At 37.8% G+C, this 9,610-nt stretch overlaps 1 pseudogene; it reads right to left on the bottom strand.

Moving 5' to 3' along the window:
- Positions 1–4,316: 4,316 nt before the first annotated feature.
- On the bottom strand, positions 4,317–5,234 carry LOC141444081 (uncharacterized; annotated as a pseudogene).
- Between the last annotated feature and the right edge of the window lie 4,376 nt (positions 5,235–9,610).

Below are 9,610 nucleotides of genomic sequence, written 5' to 3'. Positions count from 1 at the left end.
AGTTCTAATCTAACCTAACCTACTTTACTGGTAGCAATACGGTTTTGAGGGGGTCGCAGTTTTAACTTAACCTAACCTACATTTCTGACATCTACTAAAACTTATGAGACGATTGAGGGTAAAATTCATATAAAATTGATTTTCTGACGAATTGTTTTTTCTTTGTTACTTACATCTATTGTGGTAAAATAATGTCTGCAGTAATAACATCCAACAGATGGTGATTGCTTCGCCCATTGATAGCGTTGTCATCGAAATACTTATTTTATCACATTTTTTTTTCACTAAACGAAAGCAACGCAGGCCATAAACTGTATGACAGCGAAGCTTATAGCTACAAATAAGTCTGCTTTATATAATTATGATAATGGAGTTTTATGAGTACAAAACAATATGCTTAAAAAAAGTATGACAAAAAAAAAAGTACAAGAGATATTTATGACAACTGTCATTATGGTTTTAAATGTTTCGGAGTTATGATCGGTAGTAATAGTGACTAAGTATTAATAGTGAGTATTATGACAAAAAATTGTATGACAAACATTTTCGGAGTTCCAATAATCGGGGTTGAAAAATTATGCCAACTTTGGCGCACCCGAGAGACCCGCCACCTGCTGCAGATTCTCTGCAGAAGGCGCTGGCTATTGCTACATTAAATTGCATTGAATTTTTTTTTAGCCAGGTTTCTGTTAAGCAGATAATATCTAAGTTTAACTTTTCAGAGAGTAATTCTAAATCTAATATTTTGCCAGTGAAGCGATTTATATTTTGATGTAGAAATGATAGACTACTTTGCTTCTCTATTGTCGGTGTAGGTAGTTTAAAGACACATTCGCGCTTGAAGGTGTCGTCCTAACAGAGCCGGGGGAGGGGGGGTGATTTCCGAATACGGAATTAATATAACATGCTAAGGATTTAGCAAGCTTGTCGGGGGTCAGTCGGTAGTCACTAATAACATTTTTAGTGTCAAAAAATAAACGTCACTATGACGGCTCGTCATCTTAAACAATAATTTGTTTAAACGATATAAATGATTATTGGATTTATTTAGAGAAGCAGAATAGGGAAACGCACCTATAATAATGTTTTTAACACCTAGTTTTGATAGTAAATCGAACCCAGTTTTTATGTCCAAACACCTAACGTCGGACCCGTCACTTAACATTAATACAATAGTTGACTGGTTAGTCACCTGAGTGAGCATAATTTTTTCAATTATTTGTTTGAATGAGGCATTAGGCATACAGTTATTTATGACACAGCTGTTTGATATATTATTATACAATAATTTGCCCAATCCCTTTCCTATCCTATCAGAAAATACTAGGGTTTTATTAACATTCTTACAGATATTTCCATCATTACCTACAGATATGTCACAGAAGTCCACGCTGCGGGTGGGTAACTTTGACTGATTATGTAATTTAGTTTGCAATGCACTCTCGCGCGCTAACAAAGAATTGACGCGCTGTTCGTTAAATGAACATAAATCAACAAGCTCGTTCGCGGCCAAAATGTGTTCACTAATTTGATTTTGACATAATTCGTATTTGCTAGTTAAGTCCTAAGGGACAACATTCTAACCGGTTTATTTCTTCCCGTAGCCCGGACGTGTCTGTGACATACGCGTACCTACTGTGTTGTAATTTTTCATTACATGTTTTTAGCTCGTTTAAGATACTTATACGATCTTTATATAAAATTGTATTTTTATGAACACTGTGATGTTGTTTATACTTATAGTCTTTTTGATCTTCTTATGAACCTGTTTAATTTAAGATATTTTTTAAATTTATTATGACTTTGAAAAAGCACTGATCTAGACTGAAAAGAAGTGTCCTTAGTCAAATCTATTACAACCGGTGACCCAGAAGAACCTATTACCGGTCGTGTTGAGGAGACGTTTGGTGCTGGCATTATTTCGTCATACAGCCGTTGGGTGTTCTCGGCTTCTTGGCGTTCAATCTGTTCCTGTAGTTGGCGTGTGTGCATGATTTATTTACCTACTATATCATAATTCAAGGTAGTTTATATGGAAAGATAATTCTTCATCTTTCCATCCCCCGTTAGCGCGTTTCCCATTACAGGCGGCGCCCCAACCAGTTCTTGATGCGTCAGTATATATTTCCAAGACGAATGTTTTGTCTTGTCTTAGTAGATTGTAAGTTGACATTATGTTTCTTTCCCACCACTTTAAGTCGGGTAGGACAACATTTGAAAGACTGATTTTTGCTTCAAAATTGACATCATGATTTTGAAGGGCTAAATATTTTTGACGTTCGAGAGTTTTGGTGTATAACTATCCATACCGAACTGCTGGGCAAGCCGCCGTTAACACGCCGATTAATTGTGACAATTCCCTAATGGAACATCTAGGAAGTTTAGAAAATTTCTTAATAAACTTCATTATTCCTTGTCGTTTTTCCTCAGGCAGGTTTAGTGTCATATCGATGGTATTAAACACAAAACCTAAGAACCGACAAACCTGTCTCGGTTCTAGGTTTCTTTTTTCATAATTGATAACGAAACCTAAACATTTAAGTAAGTCTAGGGTTTTGTTGACGTTGTTGACGCATTCGTCATAAGAGTCACCGATGCATAAAATATCATCGAGATATATAACTGATCTATAACCTTCTTGACGGAGATGGTTAATGACTTCTCTCATCAATTTTGTAAATACCCAGGGAGCAACCGATAACCCGTAAGGCATGGCTGTAAATTCAAAGAATCTTTGATTATATTCAAAACGCAGGTACTTATAATCCTCTTTTGCAATAGGGACTAAGAGGTGAGCTTCCTTTAGGTCAATATTTGCCATAAAGCCAGACTGAGGAACAAGTCTAGCTGCTGTCCTATGATCCTCCATTTTGAAGTGTGAAGTTGAAATAAATTTATTTAAAGTCTTGAGATTTAAGATTAATCTCTTTGTCCCATTTGCTTTAGGGGCCAGAAAAACGCTGGATATAATAGTAGATTATTGTCGTGGCCTGGAAGTAGCCAATTGCTGGCTGAGTATGAGTATTAAACGGACGAGCTTGCGAGTCCGTTTAACTAATACGAAGCCAGCAATTGCTATTCCAGCCGAGACTAATATAAAGCTTTTCTCAAAAATGATGAATAATTCTGAAATAGACTAAACTTTTTCTCAAAATATATCATAACATTTAATTTTATTCCAATTATTTTTCTTATGGTTTCCCACCTTTTTTCATTAAAAATAAAATGCAGCTGTATTTTTCCACCGAAAACACCACAAGCTGTTTCAGACCCAATAAAAAAAGTCTGAAGTTCCAACAAAATATCTGATACCGCCCATTAGATTTGGCTGTATACGACTTGTGCTAACATTTCCATGGCCTTTTTAACTTATAAAAGAAGTTGTGACTGATTGCAGGCGCGCTAGCTCGACAATAATAAATTAGCGCGCCTGCAATCTTTTTAACTTTTTAATTTTTCGCTGACCATAAACTATGCACTTCACTTTCTGATATGTAAAGAATATTTTTGAGAAAAATTTTTTTTTTGACCTTTGACACGGAGAAATAGCACCGAGATTTAACAACTTTTCTATACATTGTAACATATCTGGTTGCTCACTAGTGGGCACAGAATTACGTGGCCTGAAAACCTGTCTGACTTTCTTACAAAACGGTATTACCTACCCTAACCTTACCTAACCTTTACCAACCTTTATTATGGAATACTGCTCTCATCTGTGGGCAGGGACTCCCAGTACCAGCTTCTCCCTCTGGACCGCATACAACGGAGAGCGACTCGAATAGTCGGCTGCCAACGAGTTTCCGATCGACTTGACTCTTTGGCGCTGCGTAGAGATGTAGCTTCACTGTGCATCCTCTATCGCATGTACAACGGGGAGTGCTCCGAGGAGTTATTCGGGTTGATCCCTGCCGCATCCTTTCGCCACCGACCTACGCGACAACACTTCCATCCTCACCATTTAGATGGTTGGCGGTCCTCTACTGTGCGTTTTTCCAGAAATTTCCTGCCTCGCACAGCAAAACTCTGTAATGAGCTATCGCCTGCGGTATTCCCGGACCGCTATGACCTTGAAGTTTTCAAAAAAAGAGCGTACTCCTACCTTAAAGGCCGGCAACGCACTTGTGACTCTTCTGGTGTTGCAGGTGTCCATGGGCGACGGTAATCGCTTACCATCAGGCGTTCCGCCTGCTCGTTTGCCCCCTATACCATAAAAAAAAAAAAAAAACCTTTTGAGATCCAATTCAATGTTTGAAAATTATCAGTAATTTGAAGCCAGCAATTATAAAAATATTGAATTTTCCCAGCGTGTACCTCTATTGTATAGCTGTTGTGGCACGCTGCTTGTTCTGCGGCGGTGCCCTCGGTAGAGCCGAGTTCGCAGTCGGAGCTCGACCCCCTCTCGGAGCAGTGTTCCTTTGCCCGCCCCTCCCCCCCTGTTCGACAGGAAGCGAGAAGGGCCCCTTCAGTTTCCCTGGGGACGTGAGCGACTTGTCGACGGCTGATATGATGTAGAAGGTGGCTTTGGATTCGGAGCAGGTTTCTTGATCTGTAATCCGTGCTTTTCGATTACCTTCGTAGCTTTAATTTTGTCAGAAAGCTTGTTAACGAAAAGCGTTTCGTCTCGTTCAATTTCTTGCATAATATTTAAGAAGGACTTGTCTAAACCCGAAGTCACAAACTTCTTTCTAGCCTCCGTTAGTGTAGATCACAAAGTAGTCTACAACTATCGCTGAGGTATTTAATGGCTTGGAGTCTGTCCTTGCCATCGTCCAGAAGGAGTTCCAGCCCCTTAATCAGGGCGGCTATTCCCTGGCCCAATTGCTGTTGTACGGCTTCTACTCTTTTATCTCGAGTGCGCGTACCCTCAAGGACGGCGGCAGAGATCTCAGGATTAAGTTTTGGCGCCTGTAGTAATGTGCAGTTTTCTGGCACAGGATACTCCTTGACTAGTTTCTCTTTCGCTTCTTTATTCATTCCCTTGCGAAGAATGGGTAGCCACAGAAGTGATAACTTTTCATGAATCTTCGGGCCAAACTTAGGCGTCTCTTCCGTCACCTCGCCCAGTGCGGTAAGGATCTCAGGGTCCAATTCTGGAACTGGGATCGGTTCTTGGTCGCTATCATTTTTGGCGTCCTCATTTTTATCCACAGAGACCGGATCGACGTCCCGAGGCTCTGGATCAGAGTTGTGCTGGTTTTCATTGTCTAAAATGAAACAATAAAGAACTTTATTGTGGGTAGTTATGAAAACCACGAAAGAGAAATACCGTAATTATTGGACTTTTACTTTCGGTTGAGCCACACGGCTTAATGTAATGGTGTGTGTGATGAAAAAAAAAAACCGGATATCGATTTAAAAAATCGATTCTCTTGACGTGCGAATTCCTCGTGTAGGCTTAAGGCACTACCTTAGTAAATGTATCTGAAGAATGAAGTGACGAATTATAATTATTTATTAGAACATAGGGTAAAGAGTGTTTGTTTTTATTTTCAGTGCCTGCTTATTTGCTGCTTCGGCTCTGGTAACCATTGCATTTAGAAATATAATAAAATTACATGTTTGTTTTAATGAACGATTAATAAAGAAGTATAATATAATATGTAGCATTTTTAATTGAAACCCCTAAATATACAGTGCATTATGCAATATTATGTGCAAGTTAGGGTCTCCGCCTACGACGTTCGTTACACCGTATCGGCATATATAATTGTAATACATTACAATACAATGGCTCTTTATTGTACACCAGAAATAGTAAGCGATACAGAAAACAGGTATGCAGAGAGAAAATTACAAGGTAAGCAATAGGCGACCTTATCGCTTAAGAGCGATCTCTTCCAGGCAACATTTTTTACAATAATAATAATAATAATAATAATAAAAACTTAACAGAAATAATATTAGGCAAACAAAATATACCAGAATTTATAGCCATCGGTATAACATATATGCTGCCCAAAACAACTTATTCCTCACATCCATCACAATACAGACCAATCACATGCTTACCCACCATATATAAAATATTAACATCAGCAATAACTAGAAAAATCAATAGTCACATAGAACACAGCAAAATCATATCAGAGGAACAAAAAGGATGCAGGCGAGGCCATATGGGATGCAAGGAGCAGCTGATTATTGACTCCACCATCCACAAACACGCGACTAGTAAAAATAGAAACCTACACTGTACATCTATTGATTACAAAAAAGCTTTTGATAGCGTACCCCATTCCTGGCTGCTACAAATATTAGAAATATATAAAATAGACCCAAAAATAACTCACTTTCTACGTATTATAATGAATCAATGAAAAACTACTCTTCAATTAAATGCTGGTAATAACACAATAACAACGCGCACCATCTCCATTAAGAAAGGTATCTATCAAGGCGATTCCTTGAGTCCCATGTGGTTTTGTCTCGCCCTCAACCCCTTATCACATCTACTGAACAAAAGCCGAGTTGGATACAACTTCAGGAACACTCCAACAGATACACGTATATCACATCTCATTTATATGGACGACATAAAATTATACGCGAAGACAGACAAAGACATGAAGAAGTTAATAGAAATCACAGCAACATTCAGCAACGACATCAAAATGGAATTTGGCATAGAGAAATGTAAAACACTACACATAGTAAAAGGAAAGATCCAACCAGGTAATTATACAATAGACGACAATAACACTATAACAGCAATGGAAACAAATGACCTATACAAATATCTCGGATACAAACAGTTAAAGGGCTTGGACCATACTATAACTAAACATACATTAAGTACTGAGTACAAAAACCGCCTAAATAAAATATGCAAATCGCAATTATCTGGCAAAAATTTAATTAAAGCCATAAACACTTTGGCCATCCCCATCCTGACATACTCATTTGGAGTTATAAAATGGTCCAAGACCGATATAGAAGCCATAGAAAGAACTACACGCACAACACTAACAAAACATAACCATTTACACCCTAAATCTGCAATAGAAAGACTGACTATCAAGAGACAGGAAGGAGGTAGGGGCATGATAAACATTCATTAACTCTGGAAAAAACAAATACACAGCTTACAATTATTCTTTCACACCAAATCACGTACAAGCAATATACACAACACAATCGTCCAAAATGACCACAACTACACTCCGCTAAACCTACACGAACCACCTGACACGCAAAATATTAACGGAAATGACCCACAAGCACAACTGATAAATAACTGGAAGAAAAAGGTACTTCATGGACGACATCCTCGTGACTTAGAACAAACACACATAGACACACCTGCACCAAACACATGGCTAAAAATAGGCAGTTTGTTCCCAGAAACTGAAGGTTTCATTATTGCAATTCAGGACCAAATCGTAAATACTAAAAACTACCGAAAATATATAATAAAAGATCCAACACTCACAAACGACAAATGCCGCAGATGTCATAACCAGTCGGAAACCATACAACACATAACCGGAGCATGCACAACGCTAACACAAACAGACTACACACACAGACACAATCAAATCGCAAACATCATCCACCAAAACCTGGCACACAAACATAAACTTATACAAGACACACACACCCCATACTACAAATACACACCGCAGGTAGTACTTGAGAATACAACACACAAATTATACTACGACCGCGCCATACTCACAGATCGTACTATCCACTATAATAGACCTGACATCACATTAATAGATAAAATAAACAAAACTACATACCTCATAGACATCTCAATCCCTAACACACACAATTTACAAAAGACCATCACGGAAAAAATAACAAAATATGCAGACCTAAAAGACGAAGTTGCTAGACTATGGAGACAGGAGAAAGTGTACGTAGTTCCAATAGTCCTATCTACAACAGGCGTCATCCCAAACCACCTACACCATAGCTTAAAATTATTAGGCATAAAATCACACGTTTACAAAATTTTACAAAAAGCCGCAATACTTAATACATGCAGAATAGTGAGAAAGTTCATGCAACTAGACCCTGAAAATAGCCCTCAGCAATCTTTTTAAAAAATATTTATTCTACAACTCTTGCTACATTTACTTGGTGGATAACCCGTAAATGTAGTTAATACCAGCCTAGAGCTGAGAAAAACCAATCCTTCGAAAATAATAATAATAGCACAACTGATAAATAACAGGAAGAAAAAGCACAACTGATAAATAATTGCAAAAGCGCAACTGATAAATAACTGGAAGAAAAAGGTACTTCATGGACAACATCCTCGTGACTTAGAACAAACACACAGGCACACCTGCATCAAACACATGGCTAAAAATAGGCAGTTTGTTCCCAGAAACTGAAGGTTTCATTATTGCAATTCAGGACCAAATCGTAATTATAACATTTTAAACTTTCGTGATCCTCACTCATAGTCAAAATGAAAAAAAAAATGAAAATGAAAACAGACTGCACACACAGACACAATCAAATCGCAAACATCATCCACCAAAACCTGGCACACAAACATAACCTTATACAAGACACACACACCCCATACTACAAATACACACCGCAGGTAGTACTTGAGAATACAACACACAAATTATACTACGACCGCGCGATACTCACAGATCGTACTATCCACTATAATAGACCTGACATCACATTAATAGATAAAATAAACAAAACTACATACCTCATAGACATCTCAATCCCTAACACACACAATTTACAAAAGACCATCACGGAAAAAATAACAAAATATGTAGACCTAAAAGACGAACTGAAGGTTTCATTATTGCAATTCAGGACCAAATCGTAATTATAACATTTTAAACTTTCGTGATCCTCACTCATAGTCAAAATGAAAAAAAAAATGAAAATGAAAATTTTATTATTACACACAAGCAATATTACATTTTTAGTAGTATACAGTGGACCCCAAACTAGGCTGAGCCTGTATCTTGGGGCCCGATGAGTTGGTTTACTCTCAGTTTACAGTTGCGTGCTTTTAAGAGAGCTTAAGATAGCCTAGACAGGCAAATAACTGATTTAAGTAGTACATTACAGAATTAAATAAATAGTCAAGTTGTGAGCGCATAATGTATTGTGTGTGTGTGTGTGTGTGTGTGTGTGTGTGTGTGTGTGTATAAGTAAGTATCCTGAGACCTAAGAACAAACGTTGAGCATGTTTTCTGTTTGATCATATGACAGAGTCATAAGCCATTTCCTGATCATGTAAGTCACCTGAGACGTTGCACAATTCTTTATGTCCACGTTCCTACAGACTACATTATATATAAATGGATGGATAAACATCGGAGATCTCCTCGCCAGCGCAGATCTAACTCACGGAACTGGCACCTTATAAAGTCGTCTTACAAATACCATACAAAGTCAAAGTCAAAATATCTTTATTCAATTTAGGCTACAACAAGCACTTATGAATGTCAAAAAAGATCTACCACCGGTTCGGAAAAACCTCTGCTGAGAAGAATCCGGCAAGAAACTGATACAGATTTACAATATTATTAAATGACATGTATACATCACAAGTATTTAACACATCTTTATTTTTAACACAGCTTTATTTTTAACACAGTAGGTTCGCTATTTGAAGGGATCG

Source organism: Choristoneura fumiferana, chromosome 29 (genome assembly GCF_025370935.1).
Source record: "Choristoneura fumiferana chromosome 29, NRCan_CFum_1, whole genome shotgun sequence".
Taxonomy (NCBI): domain Eukaryota; kingdom Metazoa; phylum Arthropoda; class Insecta; order Lepidoptera; family Tortricidae; genus Choristoneura; species Choristoneura fumiferana.
The sequence above is the reverse complement of the archived record's forward strand: the minus strand, read 5'-3'. Positions and strand labels throughout refer to the sequence as shown.